Source organism: Manis pentadactyla, chromosome 7 (genome assembly GCF_030020395.1).
Source record: "Manis pentadactyla isolate mManPen7 chromosome 7, mManPen7.hap1, whole genome shotgun sequence".
NCBI lineage: Eukaryota > Metazoa > Chordata > Mammalia > Pholidota > Manidae > Manis > Manis pentadactyla.
Genome location: NC_080025.1, coordinates 40,876,569 through 40,895,544, shown reverse-complemented (window position 1 = coordinate 40,895,544; position 18,976 = coordinate 40,876,569). Strand labels below are relative to the sequence as shown.

Genomic DNA, 18,976 nt, shown 5'->3' with positions numbered 1-18,976 from the left:
TGACGCTGAGATTCTAGCCTTTCATTCACACTGGTTTATTCAACCCGGTTCAAGAACACTGTCCCCCCACAGCTTCACCATGTAGTGATTATCTGACAGCTGTACACTGTGAATCTCTGGGAGTGAAGATTTGAAAAGGTGGGATTCGAGGAAGGAGGTGCCCATGAATGTGCAGAGAACAAGGAGCCCCCTGGGGTCCTACCACCATCTGCAGAAGGAAAAGTTAAGAGCTCAGTGGCTCATCCCGGCCCCATCCTGGGGTCTCCACCCTGCTCCAGCTCTGAGATCACAGGCCTACCTAAGCCACCATTAGCTCACAGGCAGAGGACCAAACTTCCAGGAGGAAAGCAAATCAGAGCAATTTCATCCCTTCACAAAGTATTCCAAGCCTGCCCATCAATTCTTGAATTCTCTTGATTCTAGAAAAGATGAGTTACACATAGTTGGGGGCACTTCACATGGATCCAGGAGGGAGATGTAGCACAGATGGTGATGCTGATAGAGCAGCAACAGGAAGGGGAAGCACCTTTGCCCTCTCAGCTCAGGCTTCCACACCATGCGGTACAGCCAGAAGTGGAGAGGCGGGATGCACACAGGGACTGCACAGACCACTCAGAGACAGTTCTCCACAGAGACCTCTCACACAGACACCTTCCACAGAGGCCATGTGTCTCCCAGAGACCTTAAACCTCACACAGGGCCCTCACGGTGCATCACAGATCCTTAGACAGAAACCTCATGCAGATTTCCCACAGAGATCTGTCAGCAAACCTCTCAAACCTTCTCAGAAGGGCTTCAGTAACACCTCATCCAGAGAGCTCCCCCAGATACCTCACATGGCTTCACAGAAACCTCATCCAGGGGTGGAATACAGAGATGCACTATCGCACAGAAACTCAGAACACAATGTGCATGGAGACTTGCGTCCATTATTTGGAATCCACTGCCAAGACCTGCTTCATAAATGGGAACCTCCCCAGCAAACTGCAGATCCCTGAGATGCTCCGTCGTCAGCACGGCACTCAGCATGGCTCTCTGCTTGGGAGAAATGGCTGGGAATTTCTGTTCTTCTGTAATGTCATTGCATCTGAACAAAACTGCAGATTCCACATGTAGATTTGCAAAATGAATTGTTTCATAGGTCTTCATTCACTTGCAAAGCACAACTTTTAAACACAACTAAAACACTCAGTTGCCAATGAGAAAAATTATCTTGTCCAGTTTTAGTTATTCTGCCCAATGGCAACACTGTCACATTTTTCATTTTTGGGGGGTCAGGGCTTGAGACACATTTATTATATTAGTTACTAATATAAAATTGTTTACTTTGGAAGCTTAAAAAAGATGCACAACTAATGGACTCTAAGAATGAAATGAACCAGGAAAGAAGCATCTGGACTCACACTGGCCTCCCAGAGGCTACATAACTATCATGTTGTTCAGCTCAGAACACCTGGCATCAGACTTGTGGGGTTTATTTTGGAACAAGTGAACAATTGTGAGGATTTTTCATGATTAAGACAAATTCCTGATAATATTCCTATTGGATCATTTGGCAAAATTATATTATTATTATTCCTTAAAATGTAGTCATGAGTGCAAATGACACTACCATCCATATTTCCAGGATATGACACAGTCCTAATGCTCAACTAACATACGTAAAGTGGCAGGCTGGTAAGAAGGGTTCATTTTTTAATCACTCTATGAAATGTACGTTTTCTAACAAAAGCAGTCATCCCTTTTATGTTATTACATGGCTATTAAGGACACACTGTTTTAAAATAGTTTTGAAATAGTACAAAACATATCAGTTAATATATGCTTGAGATATTAATATGGCCTAATAAAATTATTGAGGAAGGGATATCATATTATCTTAATTGAAGACAGCAGACATTTAATCAACGTATGTGTTATAATAATGAATGTATGGCCCCACTTCTATGTCTGGCACTTTCCAAAGGGTGCACTTTGACAAAACTACATATTTCTCACTGCTCATCAGCAGCCTGCTATCCTTGCCATCATAAAATCTCCACTAATGATGACTGGCCGTCAAACCTGGGTCACACATAGGTCTCTCAGGTTACCCACTGGTATGACAGCATCACAGTCCTTTCCCTAAGAAAAACAGTGCTAACTGAGCTCTTTTGGCCTATTCAACAATAAATTCAATTTTTCTATTTCCCCATCACTTAAAAAAATTATAACTATTCATTTTACTACTTTACTGTTTTATGATTCCGTGACATCATAAGGGAATAAAAGTATGGTCATGGATCCATCTAATATTCTACCAGATGTTTTCTTTAGAGTGCTACTAATGCAGGTAGACTGATCAGAACAAAAAGGAAAAAGGAAAAAGTTCATGCAGAAATATCCTTTGCAAGGTGAGTATTTTAACAGGATTTTAAAAAATGATTCTTCTTCAGTCTTTTGAGGTAAAGTCACTTAAGGTGGCCAGAAAGTCTGGAAACATGAAAATGTCCATAATTAACTTATTGCTATACCACATTGAATGTGCTGTTCCTCACTAGCAAGTGATACTTCCGTAAGCAGTGCAAAACTACACTGAACCGTGTGCATTAAAGCAGTATTCCCATCAGTTGTAACACATTCGTCAGTCATACATTGCCTCAGATGATTTGTGCATTTAATTTTTATGGAATAAGCTTGCACCTTTAGAGGGATCAATCTATTAAAAAGATACTACTAATATTTCCAGACTCTGTGGGCATCTGTATTTTATTCTTAGTAAAATTCACAAGTGCAAATCTTATAAATATTTTTACCATTTATATATACTCAGACAAAATGCATATCAAAAGCTAGATCTCTCTCATCTTAAAAAATGTTTACATCAAAATATTTTGCTGAAAAGGAAATGATTTTTAATCTATAGATAAAATACTCTCTACATGATATTTGGGATATATAACAAATTTGTATTTAAAGTAGATTTTTACTTAAAACAGGTCTCACGCTGATTTTAACAAACTAGGGGCTCTGGAACCCAGTCCGGAGGGGATGATGCAGTTACTTTCTAGCATGGAAGTTGTCCAACACTATATTTGAGGACAAAATATGTATCTGGAAGAATTTTCACAGAAGAGCAGTAATGGGAGGAAAATGATGCCTCTGGGCCTGGCTAATAATACTCTTCCTTCACAACTTTGTTGTGGGCACCCAGGCCTTGTGGCTGTTCCTAGGTCCCCAGGCTGTGGCCTTTGGTGTCAGGCTCAGGGCAGCCAGGAGGGACCTTGAAAGGAAACTCTAACATCTAAGCTCCCCGTGTAGCAAATATGTACTGTGTTGTTCTCATGACAATAAATATGGCAAATAGCTTATATATGGAATTATTGTGAAGGTAGGTAGGCTTATTTATTTAAAAGTTACATAACCTTAAAAATGTGTAGAATCTAAAAAGTAAACATTTGTCTACTTTCATTCTCTTTACACAGATGTGAATCTTCATTTTATGATCTTCTAGCTAACAGGTGACAGTGACTTGGTGATGCTGGACCGTGATCTATGTAGAGTGACATCAAATTGCGCAATAAAGAACACTGTCTTCCCAAAAGATTCTGAGGTCAAAGAGCTTTGACAAACTTTGGGTTAAGCCGAATAAATAACATCTTATTCACCTTTGCTAGCTAGGCATCGTCGGAGGCTTCATGATATATAAGATGGACATATGTGTCATAATACTCCTTAATCCTGTTTGAATCACAAGACCTTGTTTTGCTTTATGTAGAAACTGTGAAACTTTTCGGAAACGCCTTTTTTGAGCTTCACGGTCCTGGCACAGGCTTTCTCCTGGCTGTCTGGGAGGGCAGCTCAGTGCTAAGGACTGGCTCACGTGTATATTCTCTGTTTCTGGCCACACCGTTCTCCTCCCTGGCTTCTAGGATCACTTTACTGTTCAGCGGAGAGCCCGCAGGGAGAGTGAGTGCAGGCCCAGCTCCAGGGTAGACCGTGCCCTGGTCACACGGTCCTCAGCAGGCACCTGAGGCCAAGACAGTCATGTGTTCCCTGACTCCCCTGGGAGAGGGATTTTTTCTATTTTTTCTAGTTCACCCTACAGGGAGGAAGCCTGAAGTAGCTTCTGAATGGCTAGGGGCTATGCTGCAGGTCAGGGTCAAGTCTCTCTCCCATGGGCCTTCAAGCCAGGGAGGCAGCCTGCCACAAGGGCCAGGGACCCTGCCCCTGGAGTCCTGGAGTTGAGGGCTGGAGGGAGGGCTGCAGCTCTGGCTCAGGGGAATTCAAGGCCAGCAGACCCCAGCTTCTCCAAGGGTCTTTGGTAATCTTCTGCAATGGATGCCAGTTAAAACAGTATTTCTTTACCCTATTCATTCATTCTTGTCATTTCTCATTTTACTTCATGACCTGATTATTATTTTTGATGATTATGGAAATCCAATGCTTTCAAATATTCACCCTCAAGCACTGTCCCATTAACATTTTCCATGAACAGAAATGCTGTCTGTTCCAATCTTTGTCCTCCATCATTTCCTGTTCTTCTCCAGGTCTTGACCTTGCTGCCTGGGACACTGTCAGGGATGTTTCCAAGAGTGTGTGACTATTTGACTCACGGGTTCTTCTGAATGAAGTATAATCTCTGATGTCTTTTTCTGTTCAAATAATTTAGGAACAAAATGAAAATATAGGCAATATAAAATCAAACTATATTTTAATTTCCCATTCTATTAACACTCCATTTATATTTCCACAGAGCTAAATTAGTGTTCCCTGATGACTACATGTTGCTTTTATGGGTAAGGTACAAGAGTAAATCACCTTAAGAAAAATGCTCATGTATTTCTCTAGTGTGAGGGAACAATCTTCCATCCTTCCATTGCCAAGGACAGTTCACAGGGAGCACGACAAAGGAATTTCTCACCATATACTTGTTCTTATGCATAATCAAGGAATGATGCTATCACAGGGATCCAGTGTAGCTTCACTATAAAAGAGCACAGCCACCAGGATACAGCACTCAGCCAGGATACAGGAGGGAGGGAGATGGAGCACTATTACAGAGATCACCTCAGTATAATCATCTCTCAAATTAAAACTACACTAGGCTAAGAGCTCTGTGTTCATTTCTGGATTCTCACCAACTAGTCCAATTTCTGGCTTATGAAAGCCCTTTAGTAAATATTTTCTTACTTACTAAATTGAATGGGTGATAATCTAATGATTCTGACAATAACCTCACGATTCCAGTGTATTATATTTTTACTAATATCATGAAGTAAATATTGAGGAATCTGAAAGGCTTGGAGTTCTTTAAAAGAACCAAACAACGGTCTCTGTGACAAGATTGGTATGAAATTACAAATCAATTACAAAAATACCTGAAAATTTACAAATATTTGGAAATTAAACAATTATAAACAACTAGTGGGACAAAAAAATTAAAAGAAAATTAAAAAATACCTTGGAGAAAATTTAAATGGAAACACAACATACGAAAATTTGTGAAATGCAGCAAAAGCAGTTCTATGAGGGAAGTTCATAAACACCTACATTAAGAAAAAAGAAAGATTGCAAATAAGAGATCTAACTGTATATGTTAAGGAACTAGATAAACTGAGACTGTTGGCTAGTCTAATACTAAGCTAGATGGTATATACAGAGGGTATATCAACCCAATGTACTTAATCTATTTAGTTTGTTCATTACTTTAAATCGTAGAATAATTTTTGGGAGTAAGAAAGCTTTTCAAGTCTGTCTCCTTTTCTTGAAAGTGAAATTTATATTACTGAAAAATTAAAATAGCAGGTCACCAGATAAAGGTCTGAGTTTTCAGAAACACATCTGATGAAAAGAGCTGGGATTCTTTTGTCTGTAAATGGAAAAGACACAAATCAAACCTGCTTTCACTCATATAATGGAAATGATCAAGCACAGGTGTCAGTCACAGCTGAACCCCGGGAACAAACCATAGCTCTGGGATGGGTCTGTGGGTAAAATTGTAACATTTCCAGAATATCTCGCTTGGCTTTGATATTTTGCATATCCTCAGGGGTGGAGAGAAGTTCATCTCCAGGTCAATGGGAAATAACCAGGGCAACTGAGAGTATTTACCCTGAGAGGTTAAGGGGAAGGGCTTGCTTGCTTGCTTGCTTCTTCTGGAGTAGGGGAGAGAGATGCGCTGGACTGCAGTTTGTAAGCAATAAATGGGTTTTAAACTTTATTCCTCCCTTTGACTGTTTTTAGAGGTATTTTGCCACAGGATTTCCTGTCCCCAGACTTACAGGTCTTATCCCTTCCATCCCTGCCTCCTCTGGCTTGGTTCCATTTTGTTTGTTTCTTACAGTGATTCACATCTTCTGATAAAAGGAAGGAATCCTGGTGGACACTGACTTGTGCAGAAACACTCAGGGGGCTCTATCCCTAGAGATCGCCTCTGGGTATGGGTTTGCCCCTCTAGACACTGAGAATCACATATTCCCAAAGCATTTTTGTTTCTGAATCTCATCAAAGATGGTCCATTTTTTTCTGATCCGAGTTGTTGCTCAATGAAGAGTTACAGAAACATACAGGGTCTGGTGGTATAATTGAAAAAGATTTTCTATGGTGTCCATATTTTCTACGCGATAGTACAGGCATTAGTCAATGTTCCTCCATTCACCTACCTACAGAGTGGAGATACCCTAATTTTTAAAGACTGTGGTTTACTTCTTTCTCACATAATAGACATTTTTACTGCTTGCAAAAGATGAGTATCGTAGCCATGTTGCATCCACCCAGCTGTTCAAAGAAAATAGTGACTTTAAAAAAATGTTTCATATAAAACAACTGCACTAAATTCCAAATGTATATGGGAGACCATTAGAGTTTCTGAAGGAGCTGGGGTAGGCCCGTCTCAGACGGCAAGGTGGCACGGCTCCCATGGGCTCCATGCCTGGGCGGCGCGGGTGCTGGAAGCGCTGTCCAGCACCCTCCGCTCCCCTCAGTCCGATCCTGGGAAGGACCACCGCCCGGGGAGGTGAATTCTCTCTGGATATGGAGACTGTCCAAACACTGGGAGCTCATTTCTGCTGGGCGGGAACACGCGGGTAAGTCTCCCATCCTTTACGGACTCTCTGTGAATGAAGCTGTACGTACATCTCCTAGGACAGGAAGTGATGCAGAAGAGCCAATTTCCCAGTGTGCGGTACTGGTGGCAGAGAACCTCTTCGTTCTTCAGAGCACTTTCTAAACTATTTTGTGATAGTTGTGTGGGTGGTGCTGACAGAAAATGATTTCTGTAACTAGGTGTAATTCTGGGGAGAGGAAATCCCAGGGCAAAATAACTCTGAAAACTGAAATCAGTCAAAGGGAGAAATAAAGTTAAAATCCATTTATTGTTTACAAATTGCAGTCCAGTGCTGTCTCTCTCTCCTGCTCCAGAAGAAGCAACCAAGCATGTCCCTCCCCTTAATTCTCAGGTTCAGACATGCCCTTAGTTGCCCAAGTAATTACGCATTGACATGTAGATGAACTTCTCTCCACCCCTGAGGATATGCAAATGCACCAACCAAAACCAGGAGAGATATTCTGGAAATACTGCAATTTTACCCACAGGGCACCCCTCCAGAAATCTCACCTTATAATCTACTTGTTCCCCTTTTTCTGCAATAGTCCCTGGGCAAGAAAACTGGAGCACTGTGACCAGACTAATGACACAACAATAGCAACAGCAATAAAATCCTGACAGTCCTCAAGCTGGAGGATTCAGCTAGGTTCAAAGTCTTATGCAGATTCAGTCCATAGCTGGTCCATTCCATAGGCAGGCAGTAGCCGAGGGTTCAGAGCAATCATCATGCAGCAGCTGCACAGGGGAAACCATTCAGGCCAAGAGGACTATAGGAGAAAATAACATTAAGGGTGATAAGATACATGTTTTAATGACACCAGCATAGGCAAATCCTGTCCATCAGGTAGGATACATGCAAGAGAGTGGTCTTGTGATAAAACAGTGGCAGGAATGGGATCTCGTCCTGGTCTAGTATATGACACGTTCACTCCCCTCTCTGTGGGAGTTACAGATGGGTCGATATATAGGGCTAGTGGAGGTACATGCGCTGGCCATAAAGATAAAACTTCCCCGCAAGATGCTCTTACCTCCTGGATGTTTGGGTACACTACCGTGACCTTTGGGGCCATTCAGCTGTTATTCCAGGAATACACAGGAGGCCAGCTTCCAGGCCTTTCCCCCAAGGTGCCAGAAGGGCCAGCCATCACTGCTCCATGTGTGGAAATGTCCAGGGCCAGGTCCATTCAACAGTGTCTAGAGGACTTAATGAAGTTGGGGCTGGCAACAGGATGTTGCTCCGCTGGCAATATCTTGGTTTCAATAACTTCTTTGGTTTGGACGTACAATTGTATAGGAGAGGCAGCAAGGTGTGTGAGCATATCCACAGGGCTCAAAGTTCCTCTACGTGGCTTCTCATTCAAACGCTGCGGCACTGTCCATAGGCGAACTGACCAACCCCGAAGGCTATTGCTGTCTGACTTCAGGCCAGATTTCAACAAACCATTGTACCTCTCGATCGCCTGCCCCGGCAAGATTATATGGTACATGAAATTTCCACTTTATTACTAATTGCTGCAACCATTCTTGTAATGCATGTCCAGCAAAATGGGTGCCCTGATCAATTTCAATCAACTCCGTCTGGCCATTGGCTGCAAAGAGAAGCTCTAGACCTCTCTTGGTGGTTTGCTGATATGCACAATGTGCAGGAAAAGCAACCAATAGTCTAGTAGTCATGTCCACACAACATATGGCATACTGATATCCTTCTGATATGGGCAGAGGCCCAATATAGTCTATTTGCCACCTGACAAGGGATATTGGCCCCCTTACTATTGCCCCATGTTGTTGTGGGACTTGGTGTAAGTCCCTCTCAGAGCACACAAGGCACTCCTTCCGGGCACTGCTGACTTCTTCAAAGGTCAGTGGCAAATCCCACTGATGGGCTACAGCCCACATTGTCTTTTGCCCCGCGTACAACAAACGCTGGTGTAGCCATTGGGCCACATTAGATGGAGGCTTTCCTTCTAGCCAGAGAGCTGGCCAGAGGCTAGAGTTCCAAATCTTGTAAACAATGGTAGTATTAGAGTACCCCTAACAACAGCCTTTATTTCTTTACCCAAATTGATACTCACTGTTCCTGGCTTACACTCTTTGTTCCTGGCTCACATCTTTTACTGCAAAGTAGAATGGAACCAAAGGGAATTAAATTTATTGGACCTTAGATTTATTCAAAGTCTGTACAAAACAGCGATTAAGAACACGGGGATTGCAGTCAGATATATCAGGGTGTAAATTCCTGCTTAGCACTTAACTGCTGCAGTTTGGTAAATAACTTAATCTCACTGTCCTCTTCTGCAAAGTGGGGGTAATAATACCACCTTTCAATTTTTCTGACAATTAAATAACAAATCTTAATGTCTGGAACAGACTAAGAAGGAAGTTTATACAGTAGTTAATATTATCAAGTCTCTTCCCATTTCCTGGGGCCAAGTGCTTTACACACTTATCAACCCTACACAATGGATTTAGGACTGAAAAATGTAGTCAGTGTACAATAGCAGAAATTTATGTAGCAGTGGGAGTGTGTTCATAGCAGTATATTTCCCAACAATAATGTGAGACACAATTTTCTTGGTTGAAATTTGATAAAAGCTAGGTAGGAATTTAAAAGAAAATTCCACACAACAGGCTCTGATGAGCACCTTAAGCTGATACTCCTCGTTTCTGGATGAGGGAGGAGCACACCTCAGCATACGGTTTGGCCCAGGAGCCCCTTTGGCAGGACGCTGGCGCCTTTCTGGGACACTTGGCTGGGAAGGGCCATCCCACCTGCTGGAGCTGGAGGGCTGAGGACCCTTTATTGGCTGCTGCCCTCTTGCTGAACTCCGTGCAGTAAGCACCGCATACGTTCGTAGGTACTTTAGCGGATCACCCGTGGCGCCTCTGTACGAGAGGAAAGCGGGTTCCCACGCACAGGTGCTACTGTCAGTCCAACCTGATACCTCACATTCTCGTTCAGCTTTGTAGGTAACGCTGGACCCGAGGACACAACATCCGGTAAGGGGAGGTGCCTCCCTCTGGGGATTCTTGCAGAACCGAAGCCATTCCACAGCCTTGGAGGACTGCTTTCTCCTGCCTTTGCTGGACAGCCAATAGATACCTTGCCAGGTAAGGGCCGCCGGGGCCTGGGAACCTGCAGCTCAAGCCACAGGGCCTGGAGGAGAGAGAGGGGGAGGGGAGCGGGGGCCGGTGCCCTGTGTGCTGTGTTGGGGTGGCTCCGGGGGGCTCCGGGGGCGGGACCTAGAGCGACCGAGAGGCCCGGGGGGTGGAGCTGGGCGAGCGCGCGGTGGCGCGCACGAGACGAGGGCGGGGCAATAACCGCAGGCTCAGCCCGTAAACAGAGAACGTGGCGGCGAGTGCCGCCGTTCCTTGGTAGCCGCTTTTCTGTGCGCGGCTCGGCCCCGGGTGGAGGCTGCCGGGCTCCTGGACGAGTCCGCGCGCGATGTGGGCCCGGCGCTGTGCGCCTGCGGCCAGGGGTTGGCGGCTCCGCGGGGGAGCTACAGCCCTGAGGTGAAGACCGCAGACGAGCTGCGGGTGCAGCACCTGGAGGAGACCCGAAGTGAGGGACACGGCGCTGGCGGCCGCCAGTCCTAGGAAGGGGTCGCGAGGTCGAGTGTCGGGCTGCCGTCAGTGTCCGCCCGGCTGCCAGGTGGAGGCTGCTCCCCTCCCCTAGTCGCGTCGCGCCCGTGTAGCGCTTTCTGTGCCTAAAGGGGTGCTACTGGGCAGCCCGCCTGCCTGCCGGTGCGGCCTCACTCCGCGCCGTGGACAGAAATGCGCTTTACGCCCTCACCTCTAGACGGCCAAGGTCAGTCAACCGGTGTGTGATATTTGCTTCCAGACTTTGTTCTTCCTGTCATTGTTTTCTGTCAACTCGTATCAGGGCGAGAGTTTTAGAAGCCGCAGAGAGAATGCACTTTATGATTCCGTACAATCGTACACTGAAAGCTGTTCAGCTTGTTTAACGGGAAGAAGTTTTTCCCTTGTTCATTTTATATTAGAAAGTTAGTTTTGGGAGAATATTCCACTTATTAAAAAATTTCGAAACTTTTTTTCTGTTTGAGTTTCCTCTCTGAGCCCTGAAGATGTTATTGTTGATATTGATCTTGCCTTTGAGCAACCTACATTGGGAGAGACCGATGAATTAGCAACACAATACAGGAGAAAAACATGGGAGGGAGGGTGCTTGCCCTTTGGGAAAGATCATTGACGTTCATTCCTTTTCACTTGCAGTGTTGGGAAAAGCTAAAGGGATCTTGAAAGGAGAAGTAGCATTTTGCCGTTAGACCAGTCATTTAAGTTTGACATGCAGTTAATTGAGCACCTAGGATCTGTTAGGCAGAAGGGCGAAATGCGTTACGTCATGATTGCTGTCCTTAAGCAGCTGTGAGTATAGTGAAGCATATAATGGTCATCAAAAGGCTATGCTAACTTTAAAGATTCGTTGAGAGCACGTGGTCATTTATATTTGGGGAGATTGGAAGAGGAAAGGAGATGCTGAGGGTCAGGTTAGGGTTTTGCCAGATGAAATGGGTTCCAAGGCACTGCTTACTTAGGCACTGGAATTTGACATCAGTGAGGGTTTTTAAACTAGTTTTGCCTCACTTTCTCATGTGTAAAATAGGAAAAATATCACCAACTTTGTATGGTTGCTGTGACGATTAGATGAGAACATTACTATGAATTGCTCTCTAAGTATTTAGATCATAGTGGGTACTCCAGAGTATGTTACTTCATTTTTTATTTGTTTATTTCAGACAGAGACCAGAGCATGGTCAAAGGCATGGGATGTGAACATGAGTAGTGTTTTTGTAAAATAACATAAGGCAAGTGTAGCTGTAGTGCGGCATGACAGGCAGAATAGTGAGAAATGCAGGCAGAAAGCAGGTGGGCACTGGGGTGATTACAGATGTGAATGCCATCCTCTTGGCTAAGCTTGGTCTTGCTGGGATTTCAATTATATTAGGTGTATCAACAGTACATTAGATGCAAAGGGAACGCAAGTACAGTTGGTAATGTGCACATACTCAATTTTGTTGTCGTTATGATCTAAGTACAGATTGAAAGAAAATTTTCAAAAATATCTGGAAAGTCCTTAAGTTAGGGTCCAAATGGAAAGAGAAGAAATCAGAGCATACAAAACAGTTTAATTAAATTCAGATGTTTTCAGTTACCTGAAATGTAAAAATCAGCTATTAGGACATCCTCCATTTCATAAGGAAATTGACCCAGCTTCCTCTGAGGATCATCAAGAATGACAGCTGAGGCTTGGCTAACATTATGAATGTGCTCTGCTTTGTTATCTAACCAGCAGTAAGCAGTGCAAAGAAAAACATGAGGTGTCAAGGAAACCGCAGGTGGAGGCGTCTCCCTGAGCCTTTGCTTCTCACACAGGCGAGTCCAAACTTCAGTGCTCTCAGCAGCCTGCTGAGAAGATGAGAACTCTCCCGGGTCAGAGGAGCCCCAAACTGCCCTCTGCTCCCTAGGCCTCTTTAGGCTGGTGGATGTAGGTGAGTGCAGAACACATCAGCCCTCATCCACTGCCTGGGTTCCATATTTGTAATTTGTTGTGGAGGCAACAAAGTAATTTAGTTATATAATCACTAAAGTTTATTTAGTGGTTATTCTTGCAGTGTTACCCAGCCTAGTTGGAGTTTCATGGCCACAGTCCTGGGCATGGTTTAAAGGTTTTTCCTGGTGTCCTACAGTGAATGAGTGGCCTCCTTGATAGGTCAACTGCTCTCTGATCACTGTCCTTCCTGCTTTAATCTTCACGCAGTGCTGGGGTTACCTTTTTTCAAGGCCTAGACTTCCCTGCTCTGTGGAAAACCTCTAGTGGCTCCCTGTTTCCTGTAAGCCTCCCGTACAGCTGGCAGGCCTTCACAGTCTGTCCGTCTTCCTGCAGTCGCACCTCTCCCTTCCCTACCAACCTTCTCCCAAGTCTGGTAAGATTCTACCCATAATTGTGACCCACTGCAAAGATCATCTTTGTGAACCAGGTCAGAAGACCAGGCAGAAATAGAACACAGAAGCAAATGCATAGTAGGGCAGATCATCCTCGATACCTGCTGCTTCTTAGCATTCACATCTAGATTAGTAAGTCTTCCTGAGTGTCTCTGAAATCGTTTAACTCTCCTTCATTTTCTTTACCAGCACCACTCTTGTCCAAGCCAGCATCATGTCTAAAGTGGGCTGCTGTAGAGGCCTACTCGCTGGACTTACTACATATCCTCGCTTTTCTTTTTGGGCAGGTTGATTTCTTTCATTTTTTTTCCCTCATGTTTTAAAAATAAATTTTCATATATTTTATGGCAGTGAATTATATCTTGATAAAGATATGTTTATTGAGATAGATATATTTATTTTTAAATCGTTATTGAGGTATCATCCACATACCCTAAAATACAAAATGTACAGTTGTTTTTAGCATATTTGCAAAGTTGTGCAACCGTCACCACACTCCAATTTTAGAGCATTTTTATCAATCCACTCTTTAGCAGTGACTTCCCATTCTCACACTTTCCCTTCGTTCAAAATAAGACCGATTTTTCTACTTAATAGATTTGTATACTGTGGACGTTTCATATAAAGAAATCATATAGTGGCATTTGTGACTTCCTTCACTTAGCATGATGTTTTCAGGATTAATCTATATTGTAGCATGTATCAGTACTTCATTTCTTTTATGGCTGAATCATTCCATTGTATGGATATTCCACATTTTGTTTATCTGTTCATTGTTGTTTCCACAACATTTGGGTTGTTTCCATTTTTTGGATACTGTGAACAGTGCTGCTTAGAACATTCCTGTGTAAATTTTTGTGGACATCTCTTTGCATTTCCACTTAGTAGTGGGATTGCTGGATGATATGGTAATTCTGTGATTTAACATTTTGAGCAACTACCAAACTTTCCCAAAGTGGCTTTAGCATTTTACATTCCCACCAGCAAGGTATTGAGGACTTCAGTGACTTAACATCCTGACCTGTATTTGGGATGGTGTTTCTGATTATAGTCATCCTGGTGCATGTGAAATGGTAACTCACTGTGGCTTTGATTTGGATTTCCGGAATGGTTAATAATGTCGAATATATTTTCATGTACTTATTGGTCATGTGTGTATCTTTTCTAGAGAAATGTGTTTTCAGCACCTTATCCATTTCTGAATTGGGTGTCTTTTTATTGTTGAATTGCAAGAGTTCTTTACTTATTCCAGATACAACTCCCTTGTGAGGTACATGATTTGAATGTATTTTCTGCTATTCTCTGGGTTGTGTTTTCTTTCTTAGTGGTGTATTTGGAAGAGCCTAGGTTTTTAATTTTGAAGTAGTCCAGTGTATCTGTATGTTTCTTTTGTTGCGGTGCTTTTGGATCATATCTAAGTACTGTTGACTAGTCCCAATATCACACAGATTTATACCTGTTTTCTCCTAAGAGCTTTAGGGTTTTAGCTCTTCATTTGTGTCTGTGATCCATTTTGACTTAGTTTGTGTACACAGTGTGTGTGAAGATACTAACCTTCATTCTTTTGCTTGTGGCAACCCACAAGTTGAAAACTAATTGGTCATAAACATAGAAGTTCTGGACTTTGAGTTCTGTTCCATTTATCTACATGTCTCTCTTTATGTCAGGGCCATGCTATTTGATCACTGGAGCTTTGTAGTAAAATGTGATTTGGATAGTGTGAGTCTTCCAATTTCTGTCCTTTTTTAGGAGTGTTTTGTCTATTCTGGACTCTTGCATTACCACATGAGTTTTAGGATCAATTTTTTTTTTTGGTAAGAAAAAAACAATATGAAATACCAGCTGTCAATGACCAGTTTCTCAGATGAGAACAAAATCTACTTGTGAATGAAGACATAATTATTCTGTTTGTGGATAACATATAGCTTGTGACTAACAAGAAAGTTATCTGAGATTTGTCTGAGATATGACAGGGATTGCACCGAATAGGTAGATCAGTTTGGGGAGTATTGCCATTTTAACTGTTAAGTTTTACAGTCTGTGAACATGTAATATTTTTCTATTGAACAATGTTTTGTAGTTTTCACTGTACCAGTCTTGTGGGAGTTTTTATTATTGTTGTTAAATTTATTCCTATTTCATTCTTTTTAGATGCTATTGTTTTCTTAGTTTCATTTTTAGATTGTTCATTGCTAATGTATCGTAATACCTTGTTCTTGTATACTAATCTTATAGCTTGCAACTTTGCCCAAGTTCGTCATTTCCTCTTAATAACCTTTCAGTGGGTTTCTTATTATTTTCTATGTACAAGATCATAGCATCTGCAAACAGTGGTAATTTTACTTCTTTTTCAGTCTGGATGCCTCTCCTTTCTTTCTCTTGCCTAATCTCCCTGGTTGGAGCCTCCAGTACAGTGTCAGGAGGAAAACATGGCAGGTTTTGGGACTTTAACATCAGCCCCTAGACAGCTATGTTCTGCTATCTTCAACAAATAAGGCTAGTTTTTCTCAAATCATCGTCTACCACCACACCCATTCGCATGACAATTATCAAAAATAAGCAACAAAAAACAGAATAAGAAGTGTTGTAAGGATGTAGAGAGATTTAAAAACTTGTGCAGTGTTGGTGGGAATGTAAAATGGTACAGCCACTATGGAAAATAGTATGGCAGTTCCTCAAAAAATTAAACATAGAATTACCATATGATCCAGCAATTTCACGTCTGGGTATATACCCAAAGGAAGTGAAAGCAGGTACCCAACAGGTATGTACACACCAGTGCTTGTAACAGTGCTATTCAAACTAGCCAAAAGGTGCGAGAAACCCAAGGGTCCATTGAGGGATGAATGGATATAAATAAAAATGTGGTCAATAAAACAATGGAGTATTATTCAGCCTTTAAAAGGAAGGAAATTCTGACACATGCTGCAACATGAATGAACCCTAGAAACATTATGGCTAAATGAAGTAAGCCAGTCACAAAGGACAGATGTCATGTGATTCCAATTACACAAGGCACAGAGAGCAGTCAGACTCCCAGAGACAGAAGGTAGAATGGTGGTGGCAGGGGCTGGAGAGGGAGAATGTGGCGTTGGTGTTTAAAGGGAACAGAGTTTCCGTTGTATAAGATGAAAAAAATTCTAGAGATGGATAGTGGTGATGGTTGCACAACAATGTGAATGTACTAAATGCCACTCAACTGTACACTAAAAAATGGTTACGATGGCAAATTTTGTGTTATGCCTATTTTGACCAAGATTTAAAGAAAGAAAACAAAAACATGGAGGGAGAGCAGAACCTAGGTGATAAGCCTGATTAAAAGGCTGAAATATCCCAAGGTCATGTGAGCAAACTCCCTTTGCTCTTTGATTTTCTGATGGTGGGGAATACATGTCACAGATAACTCAAAACTAAGTGCAGTGGAACTAATGAGCTCTCAGGAAGGGAGAGATGAGGGGGCAGAAACACAAGGAAACCACTCCGATTTTTAATTTGGAGAAAGGTTGCCTCCGTGGCCTTAAAGTTGATTGTGGGGCACGTGGACTGCATTAAAGAGGAGAAAAAAGCAAACTTCTTGACCAGCGAACAATCTGAGAAGGAACACAGTAAACTGTGGAAGCTATTTATTTGTTCAGATACGTATATTCTTAAAAAGTCCATGTTCCTCAAAATACATCCCACAAGTTTGAAAGATCCAAAGAAATACAAAAGAAGGTATAAAAGAGAAAAGAGGAGTTATCCTGAGATTTTTGCAAAACAATATTTAAAAGATTATAGCAGATGGAATCAGTCATGGCAATTAAACATTATGAAAAAATGATTAAACCATTATTAAAATGGACCTTATTCTCTCTATATATAATATATATGTATCTGAAAGGAAATACATTCTCAGAAGTATCAGAAATTGTCTTTAGGAGTTAAGATTATAGAAATTATTTCCTGGTTCTACATACACACTCTTCCTCCTCGTATTGCTTGAGTTTCTAGTACTGATAATGCATTACTTTCAAAATCGGGAAAGCTGTAATGTTACTTCAAAGAAAGGAGAAAAGGCTCCCCACCGCGGTGCTTTCCTAGGAAAGCCGCGGAGAAAAATGATATTCACAAACGGCACACCTGCCTCCCGGGCGCGGCGATGAGCGCAGCCCTGGCAGGAGTCCCGCGCGCCCCGGGCCCTTCCCGCCGCCGGGCCACGACAGCGGTGCCGCCGCAGGTTTACAAGCGGGGCGCCGGTCGCGGGACGCTGACTCGTCACGGTGAGGGGTGAGCCAGCCCTGGGGACCGGGTGGCTGTGCGCCCCCTCCCGGGTCGGGCTTCCAAGACCCGGCAGCCGGCGGGGCGGCGGCGACGGGGTCGGTGCAAGGGGAGGACCGGGAGGCGCGGGGCGCTCGGGGAAGAGCCGCCGGGGCTGCGGGGCCGCTGTGCGGCGGCGCGAAGCTGACGTCGCGCAGCGCAGCGGCTGCGCTTGCGGGTGGTCCGCGAGACCTGCCAGGTCGCCTGAGTTCAGCCGCAGGTTGACCCGCGTGCTCTGTGGGATCAAGGTGGTCAGCGCCGGGGAGCGGCTGCCTGGGTTTCCCGGAAGCTCCTGGTTTGGCGACGCTGCTGACCCTGAGAACTTCTTTGCTGCAAAGCGTGGGCTTTATTTGTCCTCAGCCCTGGGCTGAGCCCGCGGAGATTTCTGGGCGTACAGGCCGGGCCGAGGGGCAGTCGGCAGGCATTTCTAAGCAAAGGCTCAGCACACGCCCAGGGGCCTCTCCCCAGAGGGCCGTTTCTTGTGGCTGAGGCAGCGGGGGACTCGGACCCTGCGCGGCCACCAGGTAATGTTTATCACAGATGGAAGTTACGGAAGTTTACGCTGTACTTAGGAGATTTCTTTGCCCCTTTACTAGACCTTAAGCCCCAAGGGGCGTGACTGTGCCTCTGCTTGCCTTTCACACCCAGCATCAACAGAGTTGGTCCTCAAAAAGAGGTGCGGAATGAAATTTGCACAAGGCACTAAGCAAGACTCTTTGCCTAAAAGTATTTTTTTTTATCTGAAATATCATTGAACCTTTTTTCTTTTGTTTTAATTCATTTTATTACCATTAATCTACAATTACATGAAGAGCATTATGGTTACTAGACTCCCCCCGTCACCAAGTCCCCCCCAACAAACCCCATTACAGTCATTGTCCGTCAGCGTAGTAAGATGCTGTAGACTCACTACTTGTATTCTCTGTGTTGCACATCCCTCCCTATGCCCCCCCCCCCCACATTATACATGCTAATCGTAAGGCCCCCATTCTTTTTCCCTGCCCTTATCCCTCCCTTCCCACCCCTCCTGCCCAGTCCCTTTCCCTTTGGTAACCGTTAGTCCATTCTTGGGTTCTGTGATTCGGCTGCTGTTTTGTTCCTACAGTTTTCCTTTGTTCTTATACTCCACATATGAGTGAAATCACTTGGTACTTGTCTTTCTCCTTCTGGCTTATTTCACTGAGCATAATACCCTCTAGCTCCATCCATGTTGTTGCAAATGGTAGGATCTGTTTTTGTCTTATGGCTGAGTAATATTCCATTGTGTATATGTACCACATCTTCTTTATCCATTCATCTACTAATGGACATTTAGGTTGCTTCCATATCTTGGCTATTGTAAATAGCCAAGCGATAAACATAGGGGTGCATCTGCTTTTTCAAACTAGAGTGCCGCATTCTTAGGGTAAATTCCTAGAAGTGGAATTCCTGGGTCAAATGGTATTTCTATTTTGATCATTCTAAGGAACCTCCACACTGCTTTCCATAATGGTTGAACTAATTTACATTCCCACCAGCAGTGTAGGAGGGTTCCCCTTTCTCCATAACCTGGCCAACATTTGTTGTTGTTTGTCTTTTGGATGGTAGCGATCCTTACTGGTGTGAGGTGATATTTCATTGTGGTTTTAATTT

General features: G+C 43.5%; 1 long non-coding RNA gene across 1 annotated transcript in view; it reads left to right on the top strand.

Annotated features, from left to right (window-relative positions):
* The first annotated feature begins 10,438 nt into the window (after window positions 1-10,438).
* Window positions 10,439-18,976, top strand: part of LOC118924986 (uncharacterized) — a 42,755-nt gene continuing 34,217 nt past the window's right edge. Inside the window, exons 1-2 of the long non-coding RNA XR_008998752.1 lie at window positions 10,439-10,892; window positions 12,479-12,594. This is a non-coding gene — a long non-coding RNA (uncharacterized LOC118924986). The remainder of the gene's footprint in view (window positions 10,893-12,478; window positions 12,595-18,976) is intronic.